The sequence below is a fragment of the Micromesistius poutassou genome (assembly GCF_964030765.1).
Source record: "Micromesistius poutassou genome assembly, chromosome: 20".
NCBI lineage: Eukaryota > Metazoa > Chordata > Actinopteri > Gadiformes > Gadidae > Micromesistius > Micromesistius poutassou.
In genome coordinates this window covers 1,716,013-1,727,064 of record NC_140290.1, presented here as the reverse complement: position 1 = coordinate 1,727,064, position 11,052 = coordinate 1,716,013, and positions in this window count along the sequence as shown.

Below are 11,052 nucleotides of genomic sequence, written 5' to 3'. Positions count from 1 at the left end.
AGTTTCAACTGCCATCCCCTTTAAGAGCCAGCGCAATTGACTTGATGAGTTGATATTTTGACAGCGCGTTTGCATTCTCCACTGAGATAGATGCATGACCACATGAATTTCAAACTTCAAATGGCTCAGTTTATGGCCAAATAATAGGCATAATTCACACATGGAATAGCGTTTTCTTCTAGAAACTTCAGAAACACTGAGGCATCATGTAAATTGCGACAAAGACAACTTAACACATATATGATATGCGGACGCGGTCCTGTGGCCGCAAATGTGGGTCTATTTAATGATATGCGGCAATACATTAACAAACATCGTTTGTTACCAGTATTGTATACATTATCGTTATCAACTTGTGTTCATAATATGCATGTCCCCCCCTGTTAATATACATCGCCATGGACTGTATTATGTGTTACGAGTTTAGTTTGCATTTAAACAGATGGGTGCGCACACACACGTGCGCCAAGCATCACCCGAATTTATTCATTCTTTTAAACACTCACTCACGGTAAAACTATGTTTTCTCACGATCAAATCTTCATCAATCCTGAAAGATATGGGCTTGTAAACGATGTCTGTGTCAAGAAAATATGTGTTTACTGTACAGTGTTTGCAGATGCATTGATCTAAAAGTATAACTTACCGCTGTATCAGCTGTTACACAAGATTTTAAAATGAGATTTTGTTTTTGGAGGCTGGAATATACTTTGCTGGAGTTAATTATTGTTATTATTATTATTATTATTATTATTATTATTATCATTATTATTATTATTATTTAAACGCATGGCATAGCCTACTCTACTGTGTTCATTCATGCAGCCCCTATGGAAAAAAAATGTTTCCACAATCTATGCTATTTCTATGCAGTTTCACTCATATGAACAATCGTTGACATCATAATATTTAAATCAGCCTAATCGTTTGCATGTTTGTGCTGTGTATAGCCTACGTGTGTGTGTAAGCGTATGTTGCAGGGCCCCGTTTCCCGATAACGATAGATCCACTCTCGTACGATGCATCGTTACTTTTTTCCGAGCGTAACTCCTCTTAACATGAACGCGCGTGCTCTGCTCTTACGACGTCGTAGGATTGTAGCTGTCCACTGACACGGTGCTGAAATGGGCTCGGTAGGAGGGGGAGATGCAGGAATGTTATTGGATTAGACTATATTTTGTGGCAGCCAAAAAATATCTCCCCATCAAGGCCAACAGCAGAGTAGCCTACGAAAAGAATAGACTAATATGAATGCTACAAATATTAAAACACAATTGATTAGGCCTAGGCTGACATATGCTATATCAGTCCTAATCCTGAATGCACCGTGCGTAGCCTAAATTGTTTCACGGCATTTTCTCCCCTGAAATAATTCCATATTACAAAAATAAATAAATAAATAATAGCATGTGTCTGTGTGACAACTATAGCATTTATTTAAATGTGCTCATTTCTGAAACATGCTTTGCGCCACAAAGAGAGCAGACTTTCTCTGATTCTGCAGAAGGTTTCATTCATTCATTCAGTGATTGGCGTGCCGCACACTCGTCTAGAAACTTTGGTGTCAACATTAAAAATGCGACGTTCCATTAATTCATTAGGCCTATCATTCAAACGCAGAGGCATTGACACGGCTATTGCTGTTGCTGGTCTAGATCGAATCCTGCCCATATTGTTGGGCAGGGGTATGTTGGTGCGGGCAATGTAAGCGGGAAAGGCACGCATCGCAGCAGTTTCCCGCAGCAGTCTACGTTCACTACAGAAACCACGCTCTCAACTTGGCGATTGTGCACTAAGGTCAGGGATATTCGTAACTGTCTAGACACGGTCCAATAAATAGTGAACTTCATCACAGCCTCACCGACACGCCTACAGTGCTTTATGGCAAACAATCGCAACAAAAAACGCCTGCAGAAATTCTCCGACACCCGCTGGTCTCAGCATGATTCATGTAGCCTACAGTATGTCTTCTGTCATTGAGGACATTTTAACCACAATGGTTGAATTAAAATCAGAGGGAGACAGCAAGTGCAGCTCGCAAGCGACCTCCCTCACGAGCAATGGAATCATTTGATTTTATTATATGCCTTGTGATAAGGTTGCCTTGTGACGTGGCTTTTGATCGGTACATTTCGACTGTACATGTATTTTTGGAATTTTAAATTGCTGCATTAAGTTATATTTTTGTTGACTTCTAACATGGCTCTGTCTTTGTTGTTTAAATCTAACAGTAGTCTACGAGTAATATATATGCGAGAACCACTGTTTTTGGGGTATTGCGAAATAGCGCCAGCTGGACATTCAGTGGTATTGGATGATGTGTTTTAATAAAACACATCCAATACACAGAATGTCCAGCTGGTGACTCCACTGAGGCTATAGTAACGATGCATCTTAGTGCTCTACGAATACCCCTGGAGCCGTCGTTAGCTACGAGGGTTTTAACGATGTCATTACGTAACGATGCTTTCGGGAAACGGTCTGAAAACTCTGCGATGATCGTACAAGGGTTTTAACGACGTCGTTAGGCTAACGATGCTTTCAGGAAACGGGGCCCAGTTCTGACCTGCCATGGCACGTCAAAATAGCAACACCAACTGCGCTATCCGCTACTTACTTTAGACTACGTATTTCCTGGTCAGTTGCACAATTGTACTGGCGCAATGTTTAGATCGGTAAAATAGCACAAAGTATCATTTGCGCCAGAACACGCCCCTGCTTTTCGCCGACACGCCTCTCCAGGCGCAAGTGTAGTGGCGCCTGGTTGCTGCGGGGGAAAATCAGCTTTGCGCCGGGTGCAAACTAGCAACGACACATGCGTCGGTGTAGAAAGTCAATTGCGCCGGGTGCAAGATAGGGCCCTATAAGTCTTTATTTGTTGTGGAAGTACCAGAAGAACCCGACGCAGTCTTTAAGATTCATAATATCAGAGAATATCCCCGTCAGTTCGGCCGCACGCACCCGCGGCCCTGGGAACAATTCTTATAGGGGGTAACTACACTCACCGGCTTCCTCAATGTTCTGCGCCACCTTTTTAAATAAATTGCCATTTCTCGTTTTCCAAAGGCGATAACAACACAACTATCGTCTCCTTCTACTTCCGGCTCACGACTTCCGGAAAATATCTCGAGCATGCGCAGAACGCAAAATCCAATCCCAATCCATACATGCCTGCTTAATGCGACTAACAATCAAATAATCTAGGGGTCTTAATTTGACTATGAGAAACCCAATTCGATTAGATTTTAATTTGACTAAGGTGTATACATGCATCTTAATAATCCAATAATAGTTGGACTAGCCCAATAATTTGACTTTCTTGAGTGTCATGCAAGGGCATAAGTTTGGTCTCAGCTTTGGTAGGGACACTTCACAGACGCCCCCCCCCCCCCCCCCCCACACACACCTTAGGGAAAAATTCACAACTTAGACTGAATCATTCTGAACAGTAAATACTTTATTAAAGTGAGTAGAAGTAAGGAACAAATAAACAAAAAACTAACTGAAATACAGTATATCCTGCAGCCAACATAAGTGAAATGTTACCTACTGTTTGATATCTTTTATTATTTGAACAACCTAAACCTAAATATATATGCCAGTATATTCTAAAAGAAACATTAAATAAACAATAAATAAGAAGAAGAAGAATTGAACAAAATGCAAAATGGACTTTTATATTCAGTGGTCTCACCTACTTTTATTTGGATGCCTTGATTTATTTGAACCTACAGCAGGTAGATTTGAAAGACATAGGCCAACAGCTATTTGAAAACACCAAACAGGTGCCTTCTTCGGTCATGCACAGACACAAACTGTTGGCCTATGTCTTGCAAATCTACCTGATCAAGGGCAGCTTGATGCACATGGCATACAGAAACATTGTTAAGATGCTGCTGTGACATAGTAGACCGCAACCACGTTTTCAGCCTTTTCAGGGCACTGAAGCTGCACTCGGCTTCAGCCGATGATACCGGCACCACCATCAACACCCTCACTAACTTCTCCACCTCATCAAACAGGTCTCTTACCTCTCTTGGCATTGCTTTAAGAATACCTGCAGCCTCCCTAGTAGACCTAATTGGATGTTTTGAGCAAAACATTGGAAGCTGTATCTTGAGTATATCCCTGTTTATTTCTGAATACGGTAAAATGACATCATCTATATGCCCTGTGAGGAGAATATTCTCAACTTTTTGAAGTTTCTCCAAGTCTGGTTGGTTAAATCTTTCCCTAAACTGCACGTCCAAACAGTCTAACACCTTGAAAAACTCCACCCTAAAGAACTCCTCAGGAGACTTTTGCCTGTGGTGACTAGCTCCCCCAATAAATCTCCTGGGTGGAGCTCTTTGGTAGGGAATTTGAATGGGTTCTATTCCAAGATCTTCAACCATAGAAGATGCCTTCTCAAACACCTCCAGAAACTTTTCTTCAGTCCTTTTCGCTTGAAGACTTGTGGTCGCATAGGCAACAGCAGCCTGCATGCCACCAATAATTTCAGACTGTTTTTGTAGCACTCTGTTTAAACACTCCAACTCCCCCAATATTTCAGAAGCCACCAGCAATCCAAGAACCGTCTTTCCCTTAAGAAAACGTTCCAGTAGACCATTGGCCCTGGGTCCAGAGTCAGTAGAAGCGGAGGCCATTTCCTCCAGACTGATCAACACAGACTCATACTGACTAAGAACTGTATCAACAGCTTTGCCACTCACTGTGCCCCTCACCTATTGGGTGTCCAGCCAAGATTCCTTTGAATTTCCCTGATTGGTTACTCAGGGTTCCGAGTTCATGGACCCACTGCAATGTGTCGCGTACTAAGGTAGAGGCACTGCAAGCACACTGTGTTATAAGATTCACACAGTGTGCACATACAACGCTAGTGGCTGTTCTTTCTTCAAAACTGCCTGTGCCCCAGAGAACTTCCCTGCCATATTGGCTGCTCCATCGTATGTTTGACCTCGCAGGCAAGAGATTGGAATATTCAATCTCAGGAGCACATCAACAGCTAACTTGGCCATCTGCTCACCAGTTGTGCCTGGCACCTCATACAGTCCCACAAACTCTTACTGTGGCACTAGGTCTTCATCCACATATCTTAAACATATGGAAATCTGCTCTTTCCCCTGCACATCCTGAGTGCCATCCATTATAATTGAAAACTGAACCACTGGCAGGGACCTGATCTTTGAGGCAATTCTCCTTACAATTGCGTTACCAAACAAAGTCAGGTACTCGTTTTGGCAAGACGGACTGATATAATCTTGGGAACGGGTACGCCAAGAAGTCAGAACAGGGTCAGCTGTTGCCATCAATTTAACAAGGTGGAACAAATTCCCTTCACCCACATCATGTCCTCGAAAGGCAAGCCCCTGCCTTGCAAGATACCTCATGCATCCCATGATTTGCATCAGGCAGTGCCTTGCCTCCACCTGCGTTTTAGCCATTACACTAAGTAATTGTGTATGAACTGGGGTTTGCTCCAGTGCATTAGAAGTAACTGCATGATGGTGTGCATTGCTGGCATGATGGCGACTGAAGCTATCAGTGGCATGTTTCCAATAATTGAAACCATTTAAGCTGAAGGCTGGGTCATTCCTTTTTTCCAGAGTGGTCTTTTTGATGGCTTTGACACACTCAAAACAAACTACCTTTTTTGATTGAAGGACTGTAATGCAGCCATGGATATTGCCTATACCACTTTGCCTGAAACCGTAACTTCTTGTTTGGAAGCTGCTGTACTTCAATGAATTTTGGATCAGGCTGGTATGGCGTGCTCCCCATGTCCAGAACACTGTTACAGTGACTTGCTTGAGGGTCACTACTGCTAACACTGACTGTCTCCTAAAGACAAAGGAAACTTCATTTAGTTTCCACCTGCATCCTTTCATAACAATTCATGAGCCAGGAAGACAATGTTTACATTGCTACATGGTAATGTCTCATTACAGAAGCATGAAGACCTAACCTGAAACCCTGATGGTTCAGCTGCTGCTTCCTCAACCTGCACTGCATCTGAGAACTATAGTTAGGGAAAAGACAAGGTTTAGGCGTTGTGGAGCCAACTTTGTCATTACAAAAAGAGAGAAAAAACAACAACTCATGATCAGCTAATGTAAGGTCAAATAAAACCCAAATAACCTTCAATTTCATTGCTGATATCTCATCAAAGAAGCATTTTAAGACCTCACCTGAAGCCCTGATGGTCCCGCTGACTCTTCCTCAATCTGCACTACATCTGTGCGGGATTTCTGAGTTTCCTGAACGTATTTCAAAATAATACAACAATGACTAAAATATAGACATTATATAATATGCATATTCATTACATTTATCAAACTTATTAGAAATAACTTTTAAATATTTAGGGACTAGCCCAGGTTTAGGTTCAATTTCCTTGCTGATATCTCATCACAGAGGCATTAAGACCTCACCTGAAGCCCTGATGGTCCAGCTGACTCTTCCTCAACCTGCACTGCATATGTACTGGATTTCCCAGTTTCCTAAATGTAATTAAAATAGATGCCTTAATGAATAAACTGTAGATATTTTATAAATATATCAATTACACTTACTGTGTACATGAAAGCAATTTAGAATATCTGGGTAACATCTTGGGAATAACATCATAATACCGTGCAAAACATCTTAGAACAAAGAACAGCAACTCTATTGACATCTTTATCCAAAACAAAATTTACAATTTAACATGGTCAACACCTCACCTGAACCTCTGTTCCTGATTCACCATCAGCCTGCTCTACATCTGTAGACCTACTGCTACCTTCATGCTTCTGTTTTTCCTGCGTGGACAGTGATTTGTTTATTCAATCGTTATTAGCCAGTTACTAGCTTGTAAGATGTCATTGACCTGGCTGCTAACGTTGATAGCAAGACGGGGGGACACAGTTAGCTTCATCACTACTATACCAGGCAGTTAATACAACTTTTCCATAGAATGAGTTGTGATGTTAGGCTTACAGGTTTTACAGGTAAGTGCTACTTACTCTCTGGGTGGTGAAATAGCTTCGGATGTCTCTTTTCTTTTTCGGTGGCATTTTCTATCTACAAAGCACAAACACGGGCAAAAATGTCTGTATTGAGACCAAAGGCAATGTACTAATATGAGGTTTTATAATTTACTGGTGCATTTACGTCGACATAGTCTGCCGCAGCCTAATATCTTACCGTGTCAGGCAGTATATTTCCAGCTCTCTTTCTGCATGGTGCGTCTTCACGAGAGTTGAGGAGAACATTCGCGCTCAATGAATGAGCGCGAATGTTCATGAACCTTCCTACGTCATCGTTCGACGCAATCGTCCGTTGCCAGGCAACGTTCAACACGATCGTCCGTTGCCAGGCAGGTTTGGAATGTTGGAACCTAGATTACGTAGCCGGTACAAAATTGCGCTGAGGGGCACGCGTCGGCAAAAATATATGCCTAATAGCCTACTATGAATGAGTTCACAAAAAATATATATTAAATGCATTATGTAAAATGCATTTCCGTTATATTAAATAATAAATCAAAATATTGGCAGGGACAATCCTTTCTTTCCCAAAGTTGGTCGGGACATGCCCCTCTGTCCCTATGCAAAATGACGCCCTTGGTGTCATGTAAACGCACTGAATGTGTCCTTCTTCCTCCCTCTCGCTCTATTTCTGTCCCCTGTGCGCTCCCTCTCTCTCTCACCAACTCCAACCTCTCTTGTCCCGACTCCTTCACGTCAGACATCCATTAGCACACATGGGGGGGAGGGGGGGGGGGGGGGGGGGGATCAAAAGAGGTGATATGTTGATGTCACCATCTGTATGGCACTCCCCCCAGGCACACACACACACACACACACACACACACATACACATCTCTCCACCCACCTCTCTCTGTTTTATACACACCCCAAGGATGTCTGTGTGTGTGTGTGTGTGTGTGTGTGGTTGTGTTTGTCTGTGGTGTGTGTGTGCGTGTGCGTGTGTGTGTGTGTCTGTGCGTGTGTGTGTGTGTCTGTGTGTGTGAGTCTGAGTGTGTGTGCGTGCGTGTGTGTGTGAGCTAGGGGTTTAGGGGTGATTCAAGTCACAATAGATTCCTTCACACCTCTTACCACACCTCTAAAAGGCTGACACTGCACCTTTGGAGCACAGACCCTCCCCCTCCTTCCCCCTACCTCCACCCAGCCCCTGAAATCATGGCTGCTGCCAGCTCAGAGGGGCCCTGAGTCACGGGGGTCTAAAGATGTGACGCACAACAAGTCGGCCATGGGGCTTTTATGGCTCCACTATTTCAGATTATAGCCCTCCTCTCCTCCTCTTTCACGACCTCCTTTATACCGCTCGTCACGCAGAGGACAGCCTGAATAGCAATGAACTGTTCTGCCTGGCAGATCAGACACCGCCATGGAACCACCACGGTGTCCCCTGTCCTCTTCTCACACAGGTGTGTGTGTGTGTGTATGTGTGTGTGTGTGTGTGTGTGTGTGTGTCTGTGTGTGTGTGTATGTGTGGGGGTGTGTGTGTGTGGATGCATGTGTGTGTGTGTGTGTGTAGCCATATGAGTGGCCCATACATGATGACATCAAGGCGACATTGGGATATGGAAATCATTGGTTCATATTTCTCCATATATTTATGCCACCAGCGTGGTTGTATATTTGAGCTGCATGAGTATTTGCTAAACGGATGGAGTGAGATCGGTGTGCCAAGGACAAGCAGAGAGGGAGGGTTCTGAGGAGCCCCTTCTTGTCCCTCTGGAGGAGAGACACCGCAGGTCTCCGGTGGCTGGAACAAAGGGAGGCTCTGAGTGATTGGTGCTTGAGGGACGGTCTGCAGTGGACTGGAGGGTCCAGGGTCTGACTGGAGGGACCCACGCTCCCTCCCTCCCTCCCTCCATCCCTCCCTCTCGCCACAGAGCACTACTCCCTTTTGTTCTCGGTAAACGGCTCGATCTTCTGTCTGGCTTTGATTAGTTTTATTTCTTACAAAAAAGTGACAGTGGAGACAAATGGAAAAAAGAAGTTGAAAGAGCGTCAGTGAAAAAAAAAACAAAGACAGAAAGACACAACCATGCAAAAAACATTTATATCCGTCTTTCAGTGGAATTCAGATGATTTGAATGCATTGCATTGAGAAAGGATTTTTTTGGACGGCAACGATCCCTTTGAATGCATAAGAAGTATCTGTGAGCGATATTATCATATTAATGGAGTAGGAGACGGCTCATTTCCTTATGATGGAAATAGAGATCCTGGGGTCATAAAGAGAATGATTCCATAAAAAACAGAAACGGCAAATCATCCAGATCTTTTTCTATTTGCATCTTATTAATAAAATACAGAAATGGTTGCTTTTGTCCTGGTGTTTAACAATAATGTCACATTATTTATATTATTAATATAAACAACGGTTGTCTTCATATTTGACATGAATCATGTCAAGTGACATGTCTGTCATGTAAATCGCCAACCAATTTTTATCAAACTAATCTACATTGTATATTAAAGTGTAATGAACCTATAATTATTCATGATAACGATTTCAATCTTACACACACACACACACACACACACACACACACACACACACACACACACACAGAGACAGATAGAGAGAGAGAGTGGGAGAGACAGAGAGAGAGAGGGGGAGAGAGAGAGAGAGAGGGGGGGAGAGAGAGAAATCTAGTTATTACAGTAACAGTCTGTGTCTTCAGGGTGTGTTCCTCAGCAGTGTGTGAGGACATGAGGAGCCCTTTAGGTTTTCGAGGGTAAAGACATCGATCTGGCCCTGATGGCAGAGTCCCAACCTCATGATTTAGGAGCTGTGTCCGAGGATCCATCATGCACTCTGCTTTCTCTTCCTTATGAGCTCTGCCTCGTAAAACTCCCTGATAGTTCTTTGTTTTTTTCCAATATCCTTTTACTACTCTGCAATCGCGTCCTCTCCATCTTCATCTACCAGATGTTGTTTGGAGAGGGAGAGCCACATTAAACCACTACACTGAAGGTTTAATAAATAAGGTGTGAGGATGAATGCAGCTCTGATTTACCTCACTTCTGTGGACGTGTGAGGAGAAATGACCCGCGTGGAGAACCAGATGCTTTCCCGACGTTCCCCGGTCGGTCCGCTGCCCCTGGTAACAGCTGTATGTCGTCCTGCTGCTCCTCTGGCAGTGGTCCTGGAGTGTTAGGTGGTCCTGGAGTGTTAGGTGGTCCTGTTAGGGAGTGTTAGGTGGTCCTGGAGTGTTAGGTGGTCCTGGAGCGTTAGGTGGTCCTGGAGCGTTAGGTGGTCCTGGAGCGTTAGGTGGTCCTGTTAGGGAGCGTTAGGTGGTCCTGGAGCGTTAGGTGGTCCTGTTAGGGAGCGTTAGGTGGTCCTGTTAGGGAGCGTTAGGTGGTCCTGGAGCGTTAGGTGGTCCTGGAGCGTTAGGTGGTCCTGTTAGGGAGCGTTAGGTGGTCCTGTTAGGGAGCGTTAGGTGGTCCTGGAGCGTTAGGTGGTCCTGGAGTGTTAGGTGGTCCTGTTAGGGAGCGTTAGGTGGTCCTGGAGTGTTAGGTGGTCCTGGAGCGTTAGGTGGTCCTGGAGCGTTAGGTGGTCCTGTTAGGGAGCGTTAGGTGGTCCTGTTAGGGAGCGTTAGGTGGTCCTGGAGTGTTAGGTGGTCCTGGAGTGTTAGGTGGTCCTGGAGTGTTAGGTGGTCCTGTTAGGGAGCGTTAGGTGGTCCTGTTAGGGAGCGTTAGGTGGTCCTGGAGTGTTAGGTGGTCCTGGAGCGTTAGGTGGTCCTGGAGTGTTAGGTGGTCCTGTTAGGGAGCGTTAGGTGGTCCTGGAGCGTTAGGTGGTCCTGGAGTGTTAGGTGGTCCTGGAGCGTTAGGTGGTCCTGTTAGGGAGCGTTAGGTGGTCCTGTTAGGGAGCGTTAGGTGGTCCTGGAGCGTTAGGTGGTCCTGTTAGGGAGCGTTAGGTGGTCCTGAAGCGTTAGGTGGTCCTGGAGTGTTAGGTGGTCCTGTTAGGGAGCGTTAGGTGGTCCTGGAGCGTTAGGTGGTCCTGGAGTGTTAGGTGGTCCTGGAGCGTTAGGTG